We start from the raw sequence: 23,639 nt of genomic DNA, 5'->3' as shown, positions 1-23,639 counted from the left end.
TTTCAGTTGGCCTCTCTGACCTGAAGAGGGGTGAAAAGAAAATAGCTATGGATAGGGGCTTTGCTAGCTAACTAGCTGTGTGTATGAGAATTGTATAAAACTTGAGTATTGAGGGGAAAGAATGAAAGCTCAAGGAAGCAAAACCTTAAGTATGAGTACATGTATGTTAAAATGATCTAGTTTAGGCAGGTTGTCTATCGATACCATCACATTTTTTTAAAGTAATCTCAGTGTGGTGGCACATAATCTCAGCTACTTGAGACAGAGACAAGTGGATCTAAAATTCAAGTCCAGCCAGGGTTAAGAGAGCAATGAAAATCTGTCTCAAAAATGAAATGGGAACAAAATGTCTAGGCACAAAGGTACTTACCTTTCTTTTGTGAGGCCCCAAGTTTAATCCTTAATATTAAAAAACAAACCAACTAAAAAAACTCATTAGTATTTCTCCATATCAATGCCCAACTATTTTAAAAGGAGTCAAGAAAACTAGCTCATTAATAAGTAAATAAAAAAATCTTTGAGATAAGTTTAATCAATTAGTAGAAAGTTTTCTTTAATAAAAATTATAAAAAATATATTGTATTCACAGATTGGAAGAATGAGCATTGTTAAATTATATGTAGCATCTAAAGTAATAGCCAGACTTAGTACAATTCCTATAACTGTTCCTTGCTATTTTTCACAAGAAAAGACATGATTAAAATCCGTACCAGCATCTGGAAGATCTTTAATTGTTAAAGAAATAGTCCATAATAAGAAGAAAGGCAAAAGGATCACCTTGCTTTGTATCGAAGTCCCCTAATAGCTATAGTAATCAAAGCAGTATTGTATTTACTGAAAAAAAGAGTTCCATTTAAGGGAGTAGAAAGGCCAGAAACAAATCCTCACTTTAAGTCAATTGATTTTTTTTATGGCCTGCGTATTATATAGAGGGATTATAGTTACACTCACCAGGTAGTAGATGCAATACTTCTTACAGATTAATACCCCTTTTCATGCATTGATACCCCTTCTCATATTTTTGTTCCCATGTCCCTCTTCCAACCCCCTAAAAGTCAACTGAATTTTGATAGGATGGTAGAAATGATAATGAGAAAGAATAATCTTCAGCAAATGGTGGTGAGAAAACTGGACATTCAACATGCAGAAGAAGGAAGTAGTAGACCTTCATTTCACACTATATTTTAAAATCAGCTCATAATGGTTTAGACATAAATATGAAAGCTGAAACTATAAAATTAGTAATAGAAAACAGGAAAAAAATTCCATGGCAGTGATTTGAGCAGCAATAATGTCATTTAATATGTCTCTGAAACACATGCGACAAAACCAAAAGCCCAGATAGAACTTTATCAGTCTAACAACCTTCTGTGTAACAAAGGAAATCATCAACAATGTTAAGAGAAAATCTAATAAATAGTAGGATTAATTGTAAGGCATATATCTAATTTAATGTTCCCAGTCAAAATACATATAGAAATAACGATGTTCAAATAACTCACTAATAAGCTCAGTTAAAAATAGGCCATGAACAAAATTGTGTTTCTTAAGGCACTGTATACAAGTACTCAAGGGGGTTATGACAAAACAATATCACTATCATCAGAGAAATGAAAATTAAAACAGTGTTTAGATAAAACACCTAGCAAAATGTCTGCTGTCAAAAGAAAAAAAAAAAGTGCCGGCTAGGGTACTTTTAAAAGGTGATTTCTGCACATTTGATCAGAATGTAAATTAATACTGCCATGTTAGAAAAGGTTAGAAAATGAATGCTTCAGAAAATACTAAAAGTAGAACTAAAGCATATCCAATATTGTTATTTTAGGGAATAGACCTCAAAGATTTGGTCAGTATGTTGAGGAAATATGTACACATATTCCTAGGGCTTATTGATTCATTCTGCACAATAGCTGAGATGAGGAGTAAAACTAAGCATCCATCAATGGATGAGTCAAAAAAATATACAATGCATGCATAACAGATTAATGCTAAGCCTTAAAAGGAAATTACACGAATTGTGATAGTAGGGATAAATTTGGAAGACATTATAGAAAATAAAATAAATACGCTCAGCTGGGTGCCAGAGGCTCATGTCTGTAGTCCAAGCTACTCAGGAGGCTGAGATCTGAGGATCATGATTCAAAGCCATCCTGGGCACTAAAGTCCCAGGAGACTTATCTCCAGTTAACCACCAGAAAACTGGAAGTGGCTCTGTGGCTCAAAAGGACAGAGCACGAGCCTTGAGCTGAAGAGCTCAGGGACCTCACCCAGGCCCTGAGTTCAAGCCCCAGGACGGACCAAAAATATACCCAAGAAGTGTGTGATACTTAAAACAATCAAACTCCTGGCAATACAAAGTAGAAGGATGATGACCAGAGCATGTTGATGGCAGAAAGGAGAGATCTTGGTCACAGTTTACAAAACTTCAGTTATTAGATGAAGCCCTTCTGGGACATAATGTTTAACATAGTGAACAGAATGACCACAGTGAAAAATAGCATTTTATACATGGATTTTACAAAGAGATTATTATTAATTATATTATTTATATATAATTTATTATATTAATTATATATACATATTATTAATTATATTAATTTGATATCAAAGTTTTCTCCTTACAAAAAGCAATCCATTAGAGACATGGAAGCATTAAATAGCTTAATTTAGTCTTTGCATAAAGTAAACATCAAAACCTCATGATAAACAGCAAAAATATCTGCCATTTATATTGACCAACTCAAAGTACATGATTTAAAAATAGAGAATAATGAAGAGGCAACATAGGTCGGCTAACAGGGAGATTCGCATTGTGATTTTATAGTATGACCTGAATCTAGAAGGTTCTCCTTATGATGGTACATTGCATGGAATAATTGGTTATACTTGTATTACATTCAATAAAGTATGGTTACATTTACAGAGACTGTCTTTACTTTTTCATAGCAATTTTACAATTATCCACAAAGGCAAAAGTTTATTTTGTGCCATCTTGAACACTGGCAAAATTTCAATGGATTTTCATGATTGCTTAATCACAAAATATGGTCAGGACATGTAACATTATAAGACCTTATAAAATACTTCAGAAAGGAATAATGGGATCAAGCACATTGTGATTCACTTTACTGAGGGAATTTGTTTCTAAAATTATATTGGAGAGAAATATATAAGTATACGTATATATATAAGTATATATATTTTCTCTCTCACCCACATATATCTTCTCTATTTATAGAGAAGGTTTGAGTATAGATGTGCCTGAATATACAGAGTCCCATTAAATTAAATCCTATGATTTTAGGAAATAAATGGATCAGTACAAGAAGAGTACAGAGACACCTGAGATGTTATTTTGAGGCAATTCTTATTTTTTAGCAATGTAGATTGAGATTCCATTATTTCTTACAGAAGGAGCTATGATCCAACATTCTACCCCAAGAAGGCAGCAATAAGTCATAGATATTTCAGGTAAAACCACATTTTTCTTACGTTGACCATGTCTTATCAAATATGTTTTATCTTTCAATGCAATGGTAAAGAAAACAGATTTTAGAATTTGTTCTCTTTTTATTTTCATCATACTTGGGTTTGAACTCAGGGCCTCATGTTTGCCAGGTAAGCACTCTACCATATTAGACAAACTCTTAGCTGATGAATACTTAATCACCACTTTGCTCTAGCAAACTGTTTATCTAGTGACTGCTGAACAATGTTTATATGCTATCTGTACTTGTTTATCAAATACATGGAGATATATTTAATAGAAATAACCTCACATATGTGATTATATTTAGTATCTTGTGTGTGACATATACATCTAGCCATGAATCCATTACCACAATCAAATTTACCAGTGTATTCATTTTCTCGAAAAATTTCCTTATTTTTTACAGTGATAGCAATACATCCTGATAGCTACTCTCTTCATCAATTTTAATCACTTAATGCGGTATTATTGGTGATAATGCAGTAATTTTCTAACCCATCTACTTAAGGGATCTAATACTCTTGATATCTTTCTTCTTCAATAACTTTCCCACATCTTTATAGTATCATACTGAGTTCTTTCATGTATAATAGTTCTCTTTCATGGTTTAATAGGTTTTGGTATTAAATCTGTCTCTGATAGGATCTGTCTCCTGTTAGAATCCAGAGTGATTTACTTTTAGGAGTCATTAGTGACCATATTATAGTTTAATCATTGGGAGCAAATAAGATTTGGTGATGTGTAAAAGAGGGGGTACAGATGGAAAGTAAAGATGTCTAATAAATCTCAAAAAACAAAGGAAATTTCAAGAAAGATTTATTAATTAGGGAGCTCATTGACTACAATACTATTTATAGAAACAGTAGAAGAAGTTGATATAAAGTTATAAGTAAAAGTGAAAAAGACATTTCAAAGAAAGTCAACAAATAGGAATCCATCAGAATAGTAAATGTTTGAGTAAATGTTGGCAGTGCAATATTGTTCTGGCACACACAGGTAATGTAAAGTCATGAAAATTGTGTGAAATAATTAAATCAGGCTGTTTGATAATGGCTTGGCGCCAGTAGCTCAAGCCTCTCATCTATCACCTACAAAGGAATCATATTTGAAGGATCAAACCCAGGCCAGGCAGAAAAATCAATGAGATTATTTCCAAAAAAGCCAGCAAAAAAGCAAGTTCAAGACATTGCTTGAGAGGTAGATTGTCAACTGTATGTAAGTCAGTATGGGCTAGGCCAGGAGTTCAAATCTCTGAGTTTAAACCACAGAACCAACAAAAATATAAGTTAGACAGAAATAACACCACAAAAACTTTTCATTTTTTAAATGCTGGAACACTTAATATCCACTTTTGAGGATGTCAAAATATGTAATCTATTGTTTATTAAAACAGCTTCTGTCACTAAATCTTGACTTTCGAAATTGAATTATGTATACTCTGATTAAAATATTCCACATACCCATCTATACCTATCAGGAAATATTAGGTATTGATACACAGGAAAAACATGAGAGTAGTCTGAGTAACTCAAAAACTGACTTTTTAAAGTTTTTTTTGAATGATGATTTGAATGTAATTGAGTAAAAAAAAAATCATCCAAAGAAGCTTCCAATCATTTAAATTGAAACTCTTAGAACTTTTTATTCTCAAATTATACATAGTACATATCTTCACCTAAATCACCCATCATAAGTCAAATTTTTTATTTCTAAATTTGTCAATATAGGACATATAGTAACCAGCCTAGTCAATGCATGTGGGTATAGGGAAATGTGTCCTTAAGAGGGAAAAAAATTCAAGAAGATGTGGCAAGGACAAAAATTCTTTTCCCTCAAATCTATGAGTTTAATGGGAAAAATCAAGTATAAGAAACATAAAGAAGGAAGCCAAGGCGATTCTTCTTCAGCTGCTGCTGATGATAAAAAATACTCCTACTAGTGGTAATAATACTGTTGTTGGGTGTTAGTGGTAGTTTTGAGTTGATTTCTAAAACCTTGACTGAGCAGAATGACAAACAGGTACACTTTTATAAGTCAAACATGCTTTGGTGATGTGTTCTCTTGTGTCACAGTCATGACATGAAGTTATGGATGGTAAAATGATGGTTGCAGAAGCTTGGGTGTTTAGACAACAGACCTTTATTTCCTTGAATGCTTATACAAATTCTCAAGGGCAGCAGTGAGTAAATTAGGAATTCCTGCCCAAATGATAGTATACAGAATGAGCTCATTTGCAGCACATGCTTCTCAAGTGACAGCGCAGAGCCCATGTGAGGTGTGACCCATCCATTCCTGAGAGTATATAAAGGCCCTGGAAATCTAGATGACATTCACACTTGAGAAATACCCTCCTACCTCTCAGCTCAAACCTCATCTCCTGACAGCATGTGTGGCTACTACTACGGAAACGCCTGCAGAGGCTGTGGATACGGCTCTGGCTATGGATACGGCTCTGGCTATGGATATGGCTCAGGCTGTGGCTCTGGCTCTGGCTGTGGATACAGCTTAGGCTGTGGTTCTGTCTGTGGCTCTGGCTCCAGATATGGCTCTGGCTGTGGTTCTGTCTGTGGCTATAGCCCCAGATACAGCTCTGGCTGTGGATATGGCTCTCACTATGGCTGTGGATACGGCTCTGGCTGGGGATATGGCTCCCGCTATGGCTGTGGATATGGCTCTGGCTGTGGATATGGCTCCCGCTATGGCTGTGGCTATGGCTCTCGCTATGGCTCTGGCTGCTATAGCTACAGAAAGCGCTACTCCTCCTGCTGCTAATCACTAGGGCACTTCTTCGTCCTCGAAGTGACCACTCCACAACAAAGTTCAGTTGAAATTTCTTCTATCCATTTACTTCCAAGAAAAGTCAAGATTGATTATCCTACACCGGGCTCCTGAATTGGACTCAAAGCTTCGACTTGGCTTTTGATGTTGCATACTGAAGACCCATAAAATTTCAGATGTAATTTGTACAACTTTCTCTTTGTCTCTCTACTGAAGCATTCTGCAGAATTACAGGACAGTGTCAATGAAAATGGAACACAAGAACACTTAATAAAAGGATTTGTTCATTGCAAGTCTTGTCTCATTTTTATTGGCGTTAACACTGATTTGGAGAATGTTGGCCTTTGAGATTTCCTGACCGCCATTTAGGAGTAGTATGTATTGCTACTGTTCAGAGATCATCTTAAAAAAATATTTTCTAATCTTGTGAAAGTTAGTTCTACATCAAAAGTTAATATTACATTTACATCTCAACTTCAAAATGTTGTGCCCCAAATCTAATGTCTTAAAGGATTGGAAGCACAATGTCAGTGAGAGAGGGAAACTGGGTCCTAACAAAATTCAGAAGCCCTCTACCTCAGTAATATTTCTGAGTCCAGTGATGTGGAGGATGTTGAAATATCCCACCAGAGTTAAGAATAAGGAGTTAAACCTTGCCTCCTCTTCTATCCAAGAAAGAAGCAGAATGCCTAGTTTGAACATGTGAATTTTGGGGAGCACATCCTCATCGGGGTACGTTACTCTTGTCCATTTCTTGCAGTGGTTGTTCATCCAGTGACCTAGTGAGAGGTTAGTCACGTTGACCACATGTTTCATGGAAGGGACAATGTTTCCATTTTTTTGAATATATACTTAATTGGGCCATAAACTTGCCATCCTTGCATAGACTGCTTCTTCCTAAACTATTGTCTGTTGACTTATTTAACATGGTAATATTCCACACAATTTTCCTTCTGACAAGAAATTCATTTCGCAGCCAAAGATGGATAACAATGGGAATGTATACATGGAAATCACCATTTTTACCACACTTCCCTCCTTTGTGAAGCAACTAAGTGGACAGAATAAACTTTTAGAGATGCAATTATAGTGCTAGCTAGGTGCTGTACCTTGCAAGGTTCAAGAAAGGTTCTCCAAAGGCTGTGTATATTCTGGATCAACACCTAACGTGTGACATGATTTCTCCCACTTACACTCTTTATGGATTCAGAAATTCTAGTAGCTCTACAGCATTTCTTTTTTCTTCTTTTTGTAATAACCTATGCTTTGTGGCTTAGAAGTCATAGTTCCAGGGGAGGAAGTGCTCCCATGAAGAGACATGACAATGAACTGACAGTTCAGAGCTCTTCTCCTGGCCCCTTTGGGCATCCCATGTCTCTAAGTCATCTGCCTAAGAAAAGTGTAACAATGTTGATGGGGATGTGGGATATAGACTTCCAACAGGAAGGTGTACGAATAGAGGACAAGAAATCTTGTTAGGGCATCTCTCTTATAGGGCATCACTTAGTATTGTGCTATTCTGCATATGGAAAGCAGCAACAACCTGATCTAACCCACATAAAAAGTAATCTAAACCCTTCAAGAAGTCACAGTTCAGGTTACCCCTCTAGGGAATGAACCAAGATGCATGGTGTATTTGCCAAAAGAAACACAGAGTGGCTAGAAGAAGAAGGCGATTAACGTTAGCTACTATGGCCATATAATCAATTGTAGAAATAAGGATTGTACTTGTCATATAATTGTAATCATAGTTTCCTATTTTGTCAAGAATATGAAGAATATTTGTGTTTATATACAATATACTGAGTATAAAACCTTGTTTTATGTTCTCTATTTATCATGGACTATAACAAGCAATTCACTTGCTACCAGTACTGAACTGTTGTTAACTTTACATTATGATATTTAAATTTTGGGATGTCAGAGGAAGATGATACATTTCTCAAAAACATTTCCCACCGCGTCTGGGGATAGGAGTTTTCATATGCATGATAGTTAGACAATGCTAGGCAGAATTGTGATGTCGTTATCTGTGATGATTAGTTATGATATAAGGTATCACAATGTATTCACATCATGCTCCCTATCAGAGTTAGAAAGAAAAAAAATGGAACCAACATTATTCTACTGCTACCACTACTAGAGCTAAGTGTGATGAAAGTACTTCTTGACTATCAGCTATATGGACTGAGTATGGTATTTGATGCTCAAAGGCTTATCATTTGTAAGGCACACATTTCTGCATTTGTTTGTGAGAGTGTTTCCAAAGGTGACTGACATGTGCAATAGTAATTGAGAGTGGAGATTTACCATGAATGTGACCTAAAACTATCCAAAAGCTGGAGGTGGAATTAAAAGGGGAAAGAGAAGGAAGCCAGACAGAGCAGGCGTTTTCCATTTCTCCTGAGAAATACACCCCTTCTTGTTGCTGTCAGCTGTGGACATCTGACTCCAGTTTCTTCAGCCTTTCAAAACAGACTCATACCACTTACACTTCAGGGAGCATCCTGGCTTTTAGCCAAAGGTTGGTCCCTCTTATTCTGAGGCTGTTAGCCGCTTAGGATTGAATGGCTACCAGGCATCTCTGGCTCTCTAGCATGGAATTAGCCACTTTTGGATTTTCCAGCTTAATTATAGATATCTATCAATTAAATCCCCCTTTATACTTACCGATATAATATAACAGTTCTATTTCTTTAGAGAATTCTAGTAAAGTCTGTGGCTCAGTCCTCACTCCGTCTTCAAACTAGGCTCCAACAAGTCACTCATGTTTTCCCCAGGAATTCAGCAAGAGGTTCAGAATGTAAGTTTGATATAATTGACATGAGGTATACATATGAAGAAACAATATATCCATATATTTATAACTATACAGATTTTGAAAATGTACTCATACCAATAAATTTACAGCACAAAGTATCAAAACATTCACCACTTCCAAAAGTTTCTTTGCATTTTCCTTTCATTTTCTAGTCATAGGAACACTTACCATGGTAATTCTCTTCACCAAGTTTTAAGTGAAGAAGAGCATAGTAATTTCCCAGTTAAATCAATGAATATGGCATTCCTTTGATCCTCATTCTCTCACATAATGCAGATCCTATTTTTTAATGGCTGAACAGTTCCTTTTATTAAAATGATCTAGAACAATCATGATTGATGTCATCTGACTGGACCTAGAGTGATTTGACGGCTTTAGAAATCATTAGTGTTCACTTGAGAGCTGAATCAATAGTATCGTAGAAGATTTACTAGCATGTGAAAGAAATAGGTTTCAAACAGCTGGAAGCAAAGTTAAAGCATAGGGAAATTCATAAAAAAGTTATGGATGGAAAGATCATTGACTCTGAGAAACATTTATCATACAAGGGAAGAAGATGTGAAGGCAAGAATAGGAAGAAAAAGAAATTTCAATGAAAGTGGTCAAATTGTTGATACTGCTACAGTTGTTAAAAAATCTGGCACAAATAGTGAAGTAAACATTCTTAACGAAAGCATTTCATTTGCGTATACAAATAAGACTAAGGTCCAAAACATAAGGCAGGATCGTTAAATGGAATTTATACTCCAGATATACTCCAAATATACAAATAAGCCTGATATGAAGCAAATACTGTGGAATCTTTAAACTGAGTTTGACAAGAACAACGTCTTATAAGCTTCATAATTATTGTGGGTGAAAACATTTAAATTCCACTTCTTAGTCCAATAATCACCCTAATGTTCAATGGGACACTAAGTCTTGTTCCTTCAAATATGAATTTTTGTACTCTTTGATCAAAATCTACCATCTACCCACTTGTCTGTCACAAATAGTGACTGATTAATTACATTTTCAAGAGAAGCATAAATAGGGTGACAGCATAAATATGAAGGAAGACTGTGTAATCTAAACTAAGTTATGATCTTGACTGAACTGGACTCACCAGCAAAGAATTTATTGACCAGGAAGGATATGTCCCCTAAATTGGAATTTTTAGAAGAATTTGTTCCTTAAATTATAAATGATACAATTCCTCACATACAAACCCATTAGGAATTTACTAAAATGTTTTGAGCCTTCCTCAGCAGAGAAGATCATAGTCTAGAGAAGGATGGGGTGGGCAAGCTTTCCTTCAGAGAGAAGGAGGACATTTCAAAAATAGCTATAAGATGTGAAAAGATTGCAATTTAGTCCCAAATCCATGCAATGTAATCTAGAGTCATTTTGATGTGGGGAAAAGAAGTGTTAGGAAGGAAAAAAAAAGGGATTAACATTATTCTACTTCTACTATCACTGGTGCTGAGAGTGATGATGCAGCTCCTGACTATCAACCTTAAAACACGAAAGAGGAGTTAAGAGCCCTTAAAGAACAGAATGACAAGCAGACATGCTCCTAGGTAAAACATGCTTTGGTGATGTGTTCTCTTGTGTCACAGTCATGACATGAAGTTATGAATGGTAAAATGATGGTTGCAGAAGCTTGGGTGTTTAGACAACAGACCTTTATTTCCTTGAATGCTTATACAAATTCTCAAGGGCAGCAGTGAGTAAATTAGGAATTCCTGCCCAAATGATAGTATACAGAATGAGCTCATTTGCAGCACATGCTTCTCAAGTGACAGCGCAGAGCCCATGTGAGGTGTGACCCATCCATTCCTGAGAGTATATAAAGGCCCTGGAAATCTAGATGGCATTCACACTTGAGAAATACCCTCCTAGCTCTCAGCTCAAACCTCATCTCCTGACAGCATGTGTGGCTACTACTACGGAAACGCCTGCAGAGGCTGTGGATACGGCTCTGGCTATGGATACGGCTCTGGCTATGGATATGGCTCAGGCTGTGGCTCTGGCTCTGGCTGTGGATACAGCTTAGGCTGTGGTTCTGTCTGTGGCTCTGGCTCCAGATATGGCTCTGGCTGTGGTTCTGTCTGTGGCTATGGCCCCAGATACAGCTCTGGCTGTGGATATGGCTCTCACTATGGCTGTGGATACGGCTCTGGCTGGGGATATGGCTCCCGCTATGGCTGTGGATACGGCTCTGGCTGGGGATATGGCTCCCGCTATGGCTGTGGATACGGCTCTGGCTGTGGTTCTGGCTGTGGATATGGCTCCAGATATTTCCTTGGCTGTGGATTTGGCTCTGGCTGCAGATACAGCTCTGGATGCAGATACGGCTCTGGCTTTGGTTCTGGCTGTGGATATGGCTCCAGATATGGCTCTGGCTGCTGTAGCTACCGAAAGTGCTCTTCTTCTTGTTGCTAACATCACTACAGATCATCTTTTGCCACTGGACAGGCCTCCAAGAACACGTTCAATTGAATTTCTCCTTACATATTTACTTCCATCCATTTAAAAAGGTGTTGTATGCCTGGGGGCACCAGAATTGACACCCAACCACTGGCTTGCACTGGATGTGGACTGAATCATCTTCATATCATGAACACAGACTGCTTTAGTTGCATATTGAAATGTAAATTCTTATAATTTTTCTGTTTTGCTCTTATGTGTTAGCTATCTTCAGAATCACAGCCAGTCTGTACAATTGGCATCTATGTAAAAGTGGAACAAACATAGCAATTTCTGAATAAAATACCTTCCTCACTAAACAGTTGAACCTTTGAACCTTGTTGTATTAATGACATCATGTGCTATTGATTTTGTGCTACATTGATTTGGAGCTATATTAGTAGTTGGACTACGTGAAGGAAGAAGTCTTGGAGTGAATAAAATTAGGCTACAGCAAGTGCTCAGGAAATGAGAAAAAGGAAATGAGAAGAGACGTGGGTCTCCCTGCTCTCCACTCTTGCAATCTTCACATATGCACTCATTATTTTGATTGGTTGCTGTTTATGAGCAGCAACTGGTCATGCTACAAGAATGAAAAAGGAGCAAGGAGCAATGAGGAAAATGATGCTCTCTCATTGATAGCCTTTGCCCTCATATTTAGGATCTGAGTCCTTTCCCCATGTTTGTCTGTCTTGGGCTATAGTTGTGTTAGATGGTAATTTCTAGCTGAAAACAGCAAAAGGGAAAAGATTCATGAGGATGAATTGTGGCATCTAGCCAGGTGTGGTTGCCAAAACACCACTCATCTTGTGTCCAGGGGAAACAGATAAAAGCCAGAGGAAGAAAAAACTTAGGTGAACATATGTCTTACAAGCAATTTCAGTTAAGGCAGGTGCACAACAGATGGCTTCATATTTATTTTGGCTCAAGTGTGAAGAACTGAGATTACTATCTTACTCTTTTTCTATCATGATACCATTTGTTCCTATACGGTTATTTTATACTTTTACTTTTGTGCATAACAAGTGCTTTATTTCTTGTGTTTTCTATTTCCATTCTTGTTCTTATCTGTCATGCACAGTCATCTTATAATTTATGCTTATTTTATATGCAATCATCATATTTGGGCTCATAGACATCCTAAGGGATGATCATTTTACATGCTGAGTACTCCCAATGAATAAATCTGAATTCCTTCAAATCTGAATCTTATCTATTGCCCTGAAATGGAATCTTTTTTAAAATATATTTTAATTTTTTTGCCAGTCCTGCGGTTTGAACTCAGGTCCTAGGCATTGTCTTTGGGATTTTCTTTTTTTTATATTCATATTGCATTTTAATATTTTAAGGATAGTTAACAATTTTATTACAATACCAATTATGCAAAAGCTCAAATTAAGCTAAGGATATTTTTAATAATTTTTTATTGTGATTAATAAAAGGGTTACATTATATTCACCAGATAGAAGGTGCATAACTTCACAAACATTGATACCCTTTCTCATGACATGGTCCCCATATCCCTCCCACCCTCCCCCCTTAGTTTGATTTCCCCCCTTCCCTATCCAATTTCAAATAACCAATTAAGCACACATAAAATATATCAGATAACAAGGTGAAAAACTGTAACAATATGAGATAACCAAGGGATGGCAAAAGATATGAGCGATAACATAGTACATTAAGGACAACAATCACTCATTATATGGCTTTTGTTTCCTTATCCTGGAGGTCCTTACATTTAGTGTCGTACTATTTTGCCTAATGTCTCTAGATTTTGTTCTATTGTAAATCTCTGCTAGGAGAGCCCAAGGTTTCTACCGATTATGACAAATGAGGAAGACTATTGGGCCTATGTTTCTTTGAGTCTGGCTTACTTCATTTAATATGATTTTTTCTAGGTCTTTCCATTTCCTTACAAATGGGTCGATGTCATTCTTTGTTGGGAGCCAAAGTAGAATCAAATTGTACCTTGATTTGCATCAGACCATGGCTTTATTGTCTTATTGTTTTATGGCCTTATTCTGTTTAAATTACCTGAGATTTACCATACGAATGTAACAGTTGGAAGTTCCCTGGTTTCAAGAAGGGATATAAGCTGGAGTTGACAATAAACGAGGCAGTCTTTACTTGGGCTGCAGACATCCCGGACCCGGTGTGTCTGTCTCTCTTCTATTTTTTCCTAGTCCTTGCCCCCTATTTCAGGAACCCCAATCTGCGAACCCTGGTTTGCTGCCGGCTGGCCCCGGCAATTCTTTCTGACAGTAGCATAGAATACCATCGTGTATAAATACCACATCTTGTTTATCCACTCATCAACTGAGGGACATCTGGGTTGTTTCCATATCTTTGCTATGGTAAATAGTGCTGCAATGAACATCATTGTGCTAGTGGATTTAGTATGCCCTTGTTTCTGGATGGTTGGGTAAATCCCAAGTAGTCATAGGGGAGCTCTATGTTTAGCCTTTTGTGGAACCGCCATGCTGCTTTCCATTGTGGTCGAACGAGTTCGTACTCCCACTAACAGTTTAGTAGTGATCCCTCCTGGCCACCCCCCCACCCCCCCAAAGCATCTGTTGTTATTAGATTTCTTGATCCTGGCCATTCTAACTGGAGTGAGGTGAAATCTTAGAGTTGTTTTGATTTGCATTTCTTTTATGGCCAGAGATGTCGAGCATTTCTTTATGTGTCTATAGGCCATTTTTATTTCTTCTTCAGAGAAGTCTCTCTTTAAGTCTTTGGCCCATCTTTTAATGGGATGGTTGTTACTTTGGAGATTAATTTTGGAGTGATTCAATTTTTTGAGCTGTTGATATATTTTAGATATGATGCCTTTGTCTGTTGTATGGTTGGTGAAGATCTTCTCCCATTCTGTAGGCTAGTTCTCTATCACTTGAGCCACAGCACCATTTCTGGCTTTTTTTCCTTTTCTTTTCTTTCTTTATTTTTTGTTGTCGGGGTAATGTATAAAGGGGGTATAGTTACATTCGCCAGGTAGTAGGTGCAATACTTCTTGCACATTGATACCCTCCTAATCATCTTGCTTTCCCCTCTTCCCTTTCCTATTTCAAATAAACAAATAAACACATGTACAATATACCAGGTAACAAAGTCAGATATTGTAATATGAAATTAATTAAAGGGCAACAAAGGAGAAGAGAAATAAAAGCACATTAAGAACAATAACCACAAGATAAAGCTCATGTTTCCATATCCTAGAGATCCTTTCACTTAGTCTCATCCTATATGACCTTATGTATCTATGTTTTACACTATTTTAATCCCCTGCTAGGAGAGTCCTAGATGTGTACTAATTATGACAAATGAGGGAAACCATTGAGCCTATGCTGCTTTGGGTCTGGCTTACTTCACTTAATATGATTTTTTCCAAGTCTTTCCATTTCCTTACAAATGGGGCGATGTTGTTCTTTCTCATGGAAGTATAGAATTCCATTGTGTATAAGTACCACTTCTTCTTGATCTAATCCTCTACTGATGGGGATCTGGGTTGGTTCCATATCTTTGCAATGGTAAATAGTTTTGCAATGAACTTTGTTGTGCTAGTGGGTTTAGTATATCCTTATTTCTGGATGACTGGGTAAATGCCAAAGAGTGGAATTGCTGGGACATAGGGGAGCTCTATGTTTAGTCTTTTGAATAACCATCATATTGCTTTCCAGAGTAGTTGACCAGTTTACACTCCCACCAACAGTGTAGTAGTGATCCCTCCTGGCCACATCCCCGCCAGCATCTGTTGTTATTAGATTTCTTGATAATGGCCATTCTAACAGGATTGAGGTGGAATTCTGAAATTGTTTTGATTTGTATTTCTCTTATTGCCAGAGATGTCGAGCATTTCTTCATGTGTCTATAGGCCATTCTTATTTCCTCCTCAGAGAAGTCTCTCTTTGAGTCTTTGGCCCATCTTTTAATGGGATGGTTATTTCTTTGAAGATTTGTTTTGGAGAGATTCAATTTTTTTGGCTGTAGATATATATTTTAGATATGAGGCCTTTATCTATTGTATGATTAGTGAAGATCTCCTACTCAGTGGGCTTTCTATTTAATTTGGTAGATATGTCCTTTACCATACAGTAGCTCTGCAGTTTAATGCAGTCCATTTTTGGCTTTTCCTGTTTATGTGGTACCTAGGAATTGCACGCAGGGCCATGCTCTTGGCCCTAAAATGGAATCTTATGTATCATGAAACTTTTTCATGCAGAAAAATTACATTCAAAATTACAGTATTATTTTTACAAATTTTTATTACAAAAGATTGTTACAAAATTATCCAAAATTACCAAAGTAGCCCAAATTACATATAAAGTTGCCTTCTATTTACTTGTATTATGCATGCTTAGAGTATAAATGAACTTCATGCTTAGACAAGAGTTCCATCTCCAAGATATATAGTTGTATGTGTAATACAGGACCTAAAAATATCAGTAATTTACAACTATTTTTACTAAACTTATAGTAAAAGGAATCTCAACCTCTATTATAAACTTAATCCATTAAGTATATAATAAAAGTATTACTGTATGTCTTTTTGAAAGCCTTTCTTGTGTTGTGTTGGAAATGAATCTATCTGTGCTTCTGTGTATACGTTTAGATAATTATATATAATGTTTGTGTCATTGGCATGAATAAGTGGGAATGACTAAGCAGGAAGACAATCAAGCTTGTTATCCTATTACTGTGATTTATAATTCATATATGGTATACCATGTGCTTTGTTCAGAAATTGCCCTTTCACTTACTCAGTGACATGCATAGAGCTTCTGTACCATACTATTATTGCCAATGAATAAGGGAAATCAGAGGAGGAGAGAGAGAGAGAGAGAGAGAGAGAGAGAGAGAGAGAGAGAGAGAGAGAGAGAGAGAGAGAGAGAGGGAGGGAGGGAGGGAGGGAGGGAGGGAGGGAGGGGGAGGGAGGGAGGGAGGGAGGGAGGGAGGGAGAGAGAGAGAGAGAGAGAGAGAGAGAGAGAGAGAGAGAGAGAGAGAGAGAGAGAGAGAGAGAGAGAGAGAGAGAGAGACTGGATAGTTGTATCAGATGAAATTAAAAAAATGGAACAAAGCTTGTCACTATATAATGATACAGTGATTCCCCAATGCATTGTCAGCCTGAACTAGCGAGAAAGTCCATACAAGCAATCAAGTATCTATATCAGAAAGAAAAGAAGTGGTTTCTGCTTGTCAATGACATGGTGCTATACATAAAAATTCTGAAATGTTCTGTCAAGAAGCCTTAGAAAATTTGAATATATTCAATATATGGGTGAGGTATCATATCAAATAAAAGCCATTAGCATTTCTGGACCTTAACATCAAGTATTAGAAAAATAAGTAAGCAAATCATTCTCATTCATAATAGCTACAAAATCAAATATTTAGGAATAAGTTTGATCAGGATGTGAGTGAACTTTGCAATGAAAATTACAATATATTGAAGAAATTATTTGAACAGGAGGAATAAATGAAAAGACATGTTATGATCAATAATGGAAGGATAGAATATTGTTGAAGTGGCTATAGTAACTACATAGAGTTATCTACATATTGAGTGTATTTCATATAAAAATTCAAATTGAACTTTGACAGAAATGGTACTAAAAGGCCTACAATCCTTTTGAAACTATGTAAGATTGTGGATAGTCAAAATGAAAAGGATAAAATGAGCATAGCCAGGGTTATCAATTTCAAAACTAATATAAAGCTAACAAAATAAAAACAGCATTGCATTGGCATTAAAAGAGAAACAGAGCCCAATGGAAGAGATTGGAAAATCCAGAAGCAAATCCCACTGTTTTGTCAATTGTATTTGACAAACGTTCTAGCAACACAGTCTCAGAAATAGAAGAAATCTTCAATAAATAGTGCTGGAAAGAAAGTACCTCTTTCCACAAAAATGAAATAATAACCTCATTTTAAACACATAAAAGTTGCTGGATATACTGACATAAAACCCAACATAATTACTTACATGTTTGTAAGCTTAAATATATAAGGAAAAACACATATCCTTTGTTTCTGGGCCTGACATAGCTTCATATAGCAAAATTTTTCCAGGTCTTTCTATTTCTTTGCAAATGGTACAGTTTCATTTTTTTCCCCAACGGATAAGTAAAGTTCCTTTGGACATACGTACCACATTTTCAAGAGAAAACTCAAATAGTGTAATTCCTTTGAAAGGCAAAATCAAAGTTCAGTGAAATAAAATACCAGGAAGCAGGTACTAGAAATGGGTGATACGGGGTCAAGGGGAAAGAGAAGAGAAGGAGAATGCAGTCAGGAATCTAACGTGTATTGAACAAAGTTAAGTAGATATTATATCACCATGATTTTCCAGGGATATATATGTATATATATACACACACACATATATATATATATATACATTATTTTTACTGATCAGTTAAAAAGTAATGATTTAGAAACAGAGAGTAAGAAGAAGTATCCTGTATTTCCCATGTGTGTGATTCTGTCTTGTTCTACCTCTCTTCCTCTGCTGTTCAGGGCCTTCTGTTGGCTAAGTGGGTGCACTATCACTTGAGCCTACTCCACCAGTGTGTGTGGTTTTCAGGGTATAGCTAAGTGTGGAGTGGCGCCCCCCCCACATTGACACATTATTCATCCACACTAAAATATTCAACTGCATTATCTCCACAAAAACATAGAACGAATCCACTTTTAAATGCCATTCTTGTGACTGCAGCAATACAGAAATTTGTTTTCTCATTTCATTTACATACAAGTTGTCAAATTAAGTATCTGTGATTGCAGTGGATTTCCGTGTTACTGAGCATACAAAAATGTTATGAAGCCAGGTCATGTGTCATTTTGCTTATGTAATTTTGAAATTTTCCCAAACTTTATTGCATACAATGCCCCAACAAAGTGCAGTGGGAGTCTATCAGCCTGGGACACTGGATAGCCAATCACATTTGGAGCTTCAGGCTGGTAATATACTGTATTTGACCTCTACAGAGAAAATGATCACTTTGTAGGCTTGCAGAAATCTTGGTGGGCCTCCTGTATACACTCGCAGACATTATCTGCTGCCTGTTTACTATCTACCCTAGTAATCTGCCTCTGGCTCATGGCCTCGCTTCTCATGTATCCTTCTCATAAGTGGTGACCCCTTAGTCACTACCCATCCCAGAGCATTGCTTCTGCTTTCCAGTGCCAGCACAGCAAGATCGACCCTTTGGATTCTATGAGATATGATTGATGCACAGAAGATTCCCCATGTTTAACGAACAGATAATTTATTCTCTGAACTCATGTATATACCTATGAGACCATGCCCACAGGACTGGATAGATATATCCATCACCTTTCAAGGTTTCTTTGTGTCCTTTTTGTTTTGCCTTTACAAGTAGAGACACGACACAATCACTATATTTTCACAAAATTTTAAGCACATAATATTGTGTTATTTACTATAGTACCTCTATTTTCCAATGCATTCACTAGGTGAGAGCCATACATGCATGTTTTTCTTCCTTGAGTATTCTCCCACTGCCCTGTAACACCAAATAGAACTTACTGATAAATTATAGTTATGTTTTTGATAGTTTAGTAAGGTTTTTGGTTAAGTCTTCCTAAGCTGAACTACTATGTGATTCATGTTTCCAGACTGGGTGAAGTAATCTTTAGATTTTAGGAGTCATTTATATAGATTCATGGTTGGGTCTGGGCTTGCAGGTGTATAGAGAAGTGGAGGGAGTAAGGAAAGCACTCACACAAAGCCAAAAACCTATGTCAAGATAAAGGAAGAGTTGACAATGAAAGTTTCTAGTCATGATCCAAAAAACTGATATTGAAACAATGTGATAATATGCTACAGAATTACAGGAAAGAAAATGTAATAAGTGCTACCCAAAAGTCAACTGTAGCCCAGGCACCAGTGGCTGTAATCCTAGCTACTCACAAGGCTGTGATCAGAGGGTCATGGTTCAAAGTTGGCAAGAACAGGAAAGTCTATGTGGCTCTTATCTCTAATTAAACTACCAAAAAGACAGAAGTGGATTGGGGTGCAAGGGGTATAGTACTGTTCTTGAACATAAAGTGCAGGGACAGAACTTAGGCCCTGAGTTCAAGTCACATGATCAGTACACACGAGTCAATTGTATGAGGGGAAAGATGTCTAATTAAAAATAGGATAGGATAGAGCTGGGAGTTTGGCCTACTGGTAGAGTGCTTCCCTAGCAGGCACAAAGACCCAGGTTTGATTCCTTGGTATTTATATACATAGAAAAAAGCCAGAAGTGGTGTTGAGGCTCAAGTGGTAGAGCTCTAGCCTTGAGAAAGTCCAAGGACGGTGCTCAGGCCATGAGCTCAAGCCCAGGACTGGCAAAAAAATAAAAATAAAAATAGGATGGGACCAGGAGTTTAGCCTAGTGGTAGAGTGCTTGCCTAGCATGCATGAAGACCTGGGTTCGATTCCTCAGTACCACATACATAGAAAAAGAAGTAGTGCCTTGGCTCAAGTGGTAGAGTTCTAGCCTTGAGAAAGTCCAAGATAGTGCTCCAGCCCTGAGCTCAAGGCCCAGGAAATTAAAAATAAAAATAAAAATAGGATAAGTATAATTATTTTAATGTTTTGGAGGAGTGGAATTTAGTGGCATGTCATGGCATTGTGGAGCTCAGAAATATTATTGGCTTGTGGTGATTTATGAGAAACATAGGCAGGCAAGCACAAATCGTGAACACTGTGAAAAACAGAGTGGTCCTTAAATACTGAACCTTAACAAATAAATTTATTAACTTAAGACTTCTATGTCATTCCAAAGTGACACCTTCAGAAATATCACTTGTGTATGTTTTTGTGTGTGTATATGTATATGTAGAAAAGCGAGAGAGAGAAAGAGAGAGGGAGAGAGAGAACAAGGAACTTCCTTACAGAATAGATTAGCATTTTAACAAAAACATTTTCCTAAAGGAAGAGAGATAATGGGGAGACAAGCTTTTATTCCAAGAGAAGAATCATGTTTTAGAGAATGGATAGGATGTGTTGATAGTGCTCAAAATATTTTAGAAATATTATAATGGCTTAGCAAAGTTTTAGAAGCTGGAAAAAGTGACCAAAATTAAAAACAATCATGAACATAAGACAAAGAGGAAGCTATTAAGAGTAATGCATAGATAATAGGAAGTTTATATAATGGGCAGTTTCCAAGGCCTTTAAATGAGAGTTATTAAAAACATATAGAGTTCAAGCGTGTTTTATTATGTTCCATGTCATGTTCATAAGAGGTGGTTATAAAAGAAAATTATGGTTGACTAAGCTTAGGTATTTAGCAAATGTACTTCATTTTCTGTTTACAATTATAGAAGCTTCTAATAAGTAGAGTATAATTCTGGTTATGTGATGGTACACAGAATGAGCTCATTTTCAGCATACGGTCTTAAAATGAGAGCATAGAGCCCATGTGAAGTCTTATCTATCCATATCTGTAGGCATATAAGTCTAGATGGCATTCACACTTGAGAAATGCCCTTCTACATCTCAGTTCAAGCCTTATCTCCTAATATCAAATGTAGTAACAACTTCTATGCAAAGACTTGTGGAGGTTGTGGCTATGGCTCTGACTGTAGGCATGGCTCAGGCTGTGGGTCTGGCTGTGTTTGTGGATATGGATATAAGTGTAGCAATGGCTGTGGGTCTGATTATAGATATTGCTCTGCCTGTCAGTATGGCTCTGGGTCAGGCTACATCTCCGCCTATGGCTATGGCTATGGCTCTGACTCTGTTGGCTGTACCTACCAATACTTACCAACCATTTTGCAACCAAAGATGTTATTCTTCTTGTTGCTAATCTTTCAAGCAATGTCCATGAACTTACCACTTACTGATACAATCCAATTGAAATGCACACTTTGGAGCAAATTAAAATCATTCACTCACAAGTTGGCATCTGATGTTTCATTATAGAGAGTGAGTATTCCTATCACAGCAGGAATAAAACAATCTTCTGCTCATTTATGTGTAAATTTCCATATCATTTCTGTCTCTGTGCAGAAGCATAGAGTATATTAAAATAAAATATAAATAGCAGGGTTTGTTTTGATAAAAAAAATATATTCACTAAACCTTCTGGTCTCCTTCATCTCAGAGCCTCCTTTGGTTTCAGTGTTTGTAGTCTCCTGGAAAGCTGGTTGACCACAGCTTAAGCTATGTTTAGTCATGAGGTTCAAGCACTAGTGTTGGAATGTGTGATAGTAATAAAGATACAAGGAAATTGGAGTGAATATTTTTAATTTTAATTTTTTCTTGTGACACAAACATTTTTTGATATCTTGGTCTATTTTCTGCTACTGTAATGAAATACTACAGACTGAGCAAGTTGTAATCTATAAAAGTTTATATGGCTTGTAGGATGGAGGCTGGGAAATCCAGGAGGATGGGCTGTGTGACATGGTGAAAAGGAATGGGCTTGTGGGAAGCAGAGCAAAAACCTCACAGCACATCCCTTCCTGTCAGGAACCCATTTCTATGATAATTAATCCATCCTCATTGAAATGACATTAATCTGTTCAGAAGGACAGGGCTTCGTGATCTTATCATCTGGAAAAAGTTCAAACTCTCACTACTACTTTCATGACAATTAAATTTCAACAAGAGCATTAGAGGGGGAGATTCCTTCTATGCTACTTCACATACAGGGAAGGCTATAGTAAAGGCTCAAAGAAATCAGGAAAGACCTTGATGCTCTTTTTTCTTGTTCCTTACCTTTGCTTTCTGACCTCACAGTTGTGGTTTCATAGTGTTTCCGTGAAGTTGAGCATGGTGCTCAGGTTGTATGTAACGAAAAAGAGGAGGGACAAGAGATAAAGAACACCAGGCTTTTTTTTCCAGTCCTGAGGCTTGAACTCAGGGGCTGAGCACTGTCCTTTCTCCAGGCTAGAATTCTACTACTTGAGCCACAGTACCACTTCTGGCTTTTTTCTATTATGTGCATGGTACTGAGGAATGGAACCCCGGTCTTCGTACATGCTAGGCAAGCACTCTACCATTAAGACAAACTCCCGGCCCCAGAACACCAGGTTTTTTTTTTTTTCACACTAGACTTCGTTAAAAATTTATTTTAAGCCCACATACCACCCATCGAAACACAACAAACGATTTTACATTTAGCATTATGTGGAAGTACAATTTTACATTTACAATAACTCCAAAATGAAATGAACGTGGTTAATTCTCTAACCATAGTTGTGAAAACAGACCACAAATTTAATGCTCTCTCAAATATATTTGGAACTCAATTTGTAGCCTGTAAATCAGGTACTCAATTATGAAACATTTCATTAGTTTCTAGAAGGTTTCAAGTTTCATTGCTACTAGAAGTCAAACATATGACTGGGGCATTGTATCCATTGCTACTGAAGGCAGTTGATTTCTGGTTGATTTGGCTTCATTTCCTAGGCTGTCTTTCTATGTGCTCTATGGTTCCACACTTCTCAATGCAATGTGTTAGAAATGAATATCAACTCTGCATAACATTGAGTGTTGAATAAGTTGAGATCAAAGGTTTTATCTTTGACACTATTGAAAGTTTGGGAAATTTAGATCTCCCATGTCAGGGGCTAGAACACCAGGTTTTTAGGAGTGTTTTTTATTTGGGAAGTGAAATATTTCTGGAAAGACTTTGTTCTATCTTTCTTTGCCTGTTACCATCTTAGTTAAGGTGAGGTAAGAAAAAGACTCATAGACAGGAGTTGAGCTAGCAACTGAAAAAATGTATGCTAAAACTGATAGATTTGGGTATCAAGGAGATAAGATGAAAATCCTGAAGATGCAAAGAATTAAGAAACAGAGGTACATCTTACAAGTAAGTTTATCAATGGAGGTCTAGGTGAGGCTCAGTTAGCACACGAATTAGCCCAGGACTTTAACCCAAGTCTTTGATTTCAAAATTTTCCTACCTTAGAAATATCTGTGAGTGAGTGTGGGCATGGACAATTTAGTTCAAATTTTTTGTTTAATATTATTATTTGTAAGTCGTTGTACACAGGAGTTGTCATTTAACAAAGTAGTTCATGAATCCACTATCTCTTGATCATGGTGTCACCTCTTTCAACATGCTTACATACCCAGTT

Source organism: Megascapheus bottae, chromosome 1 (genome assembly GCF_031878675.1).
Source record: "Megascapheus bottae isolate mThoBot1 chromosome 1, mThoBot2.hap1, whole genome shotgun sequence".
NCBI lineage: Eukaryota > Metazoa > Chordata > Mammalia > Rodentia > Geomyidae > Megascapheus > Megascapheus bottae.
Note: the sequence above shows the minus strand (reverse complement) of the source record.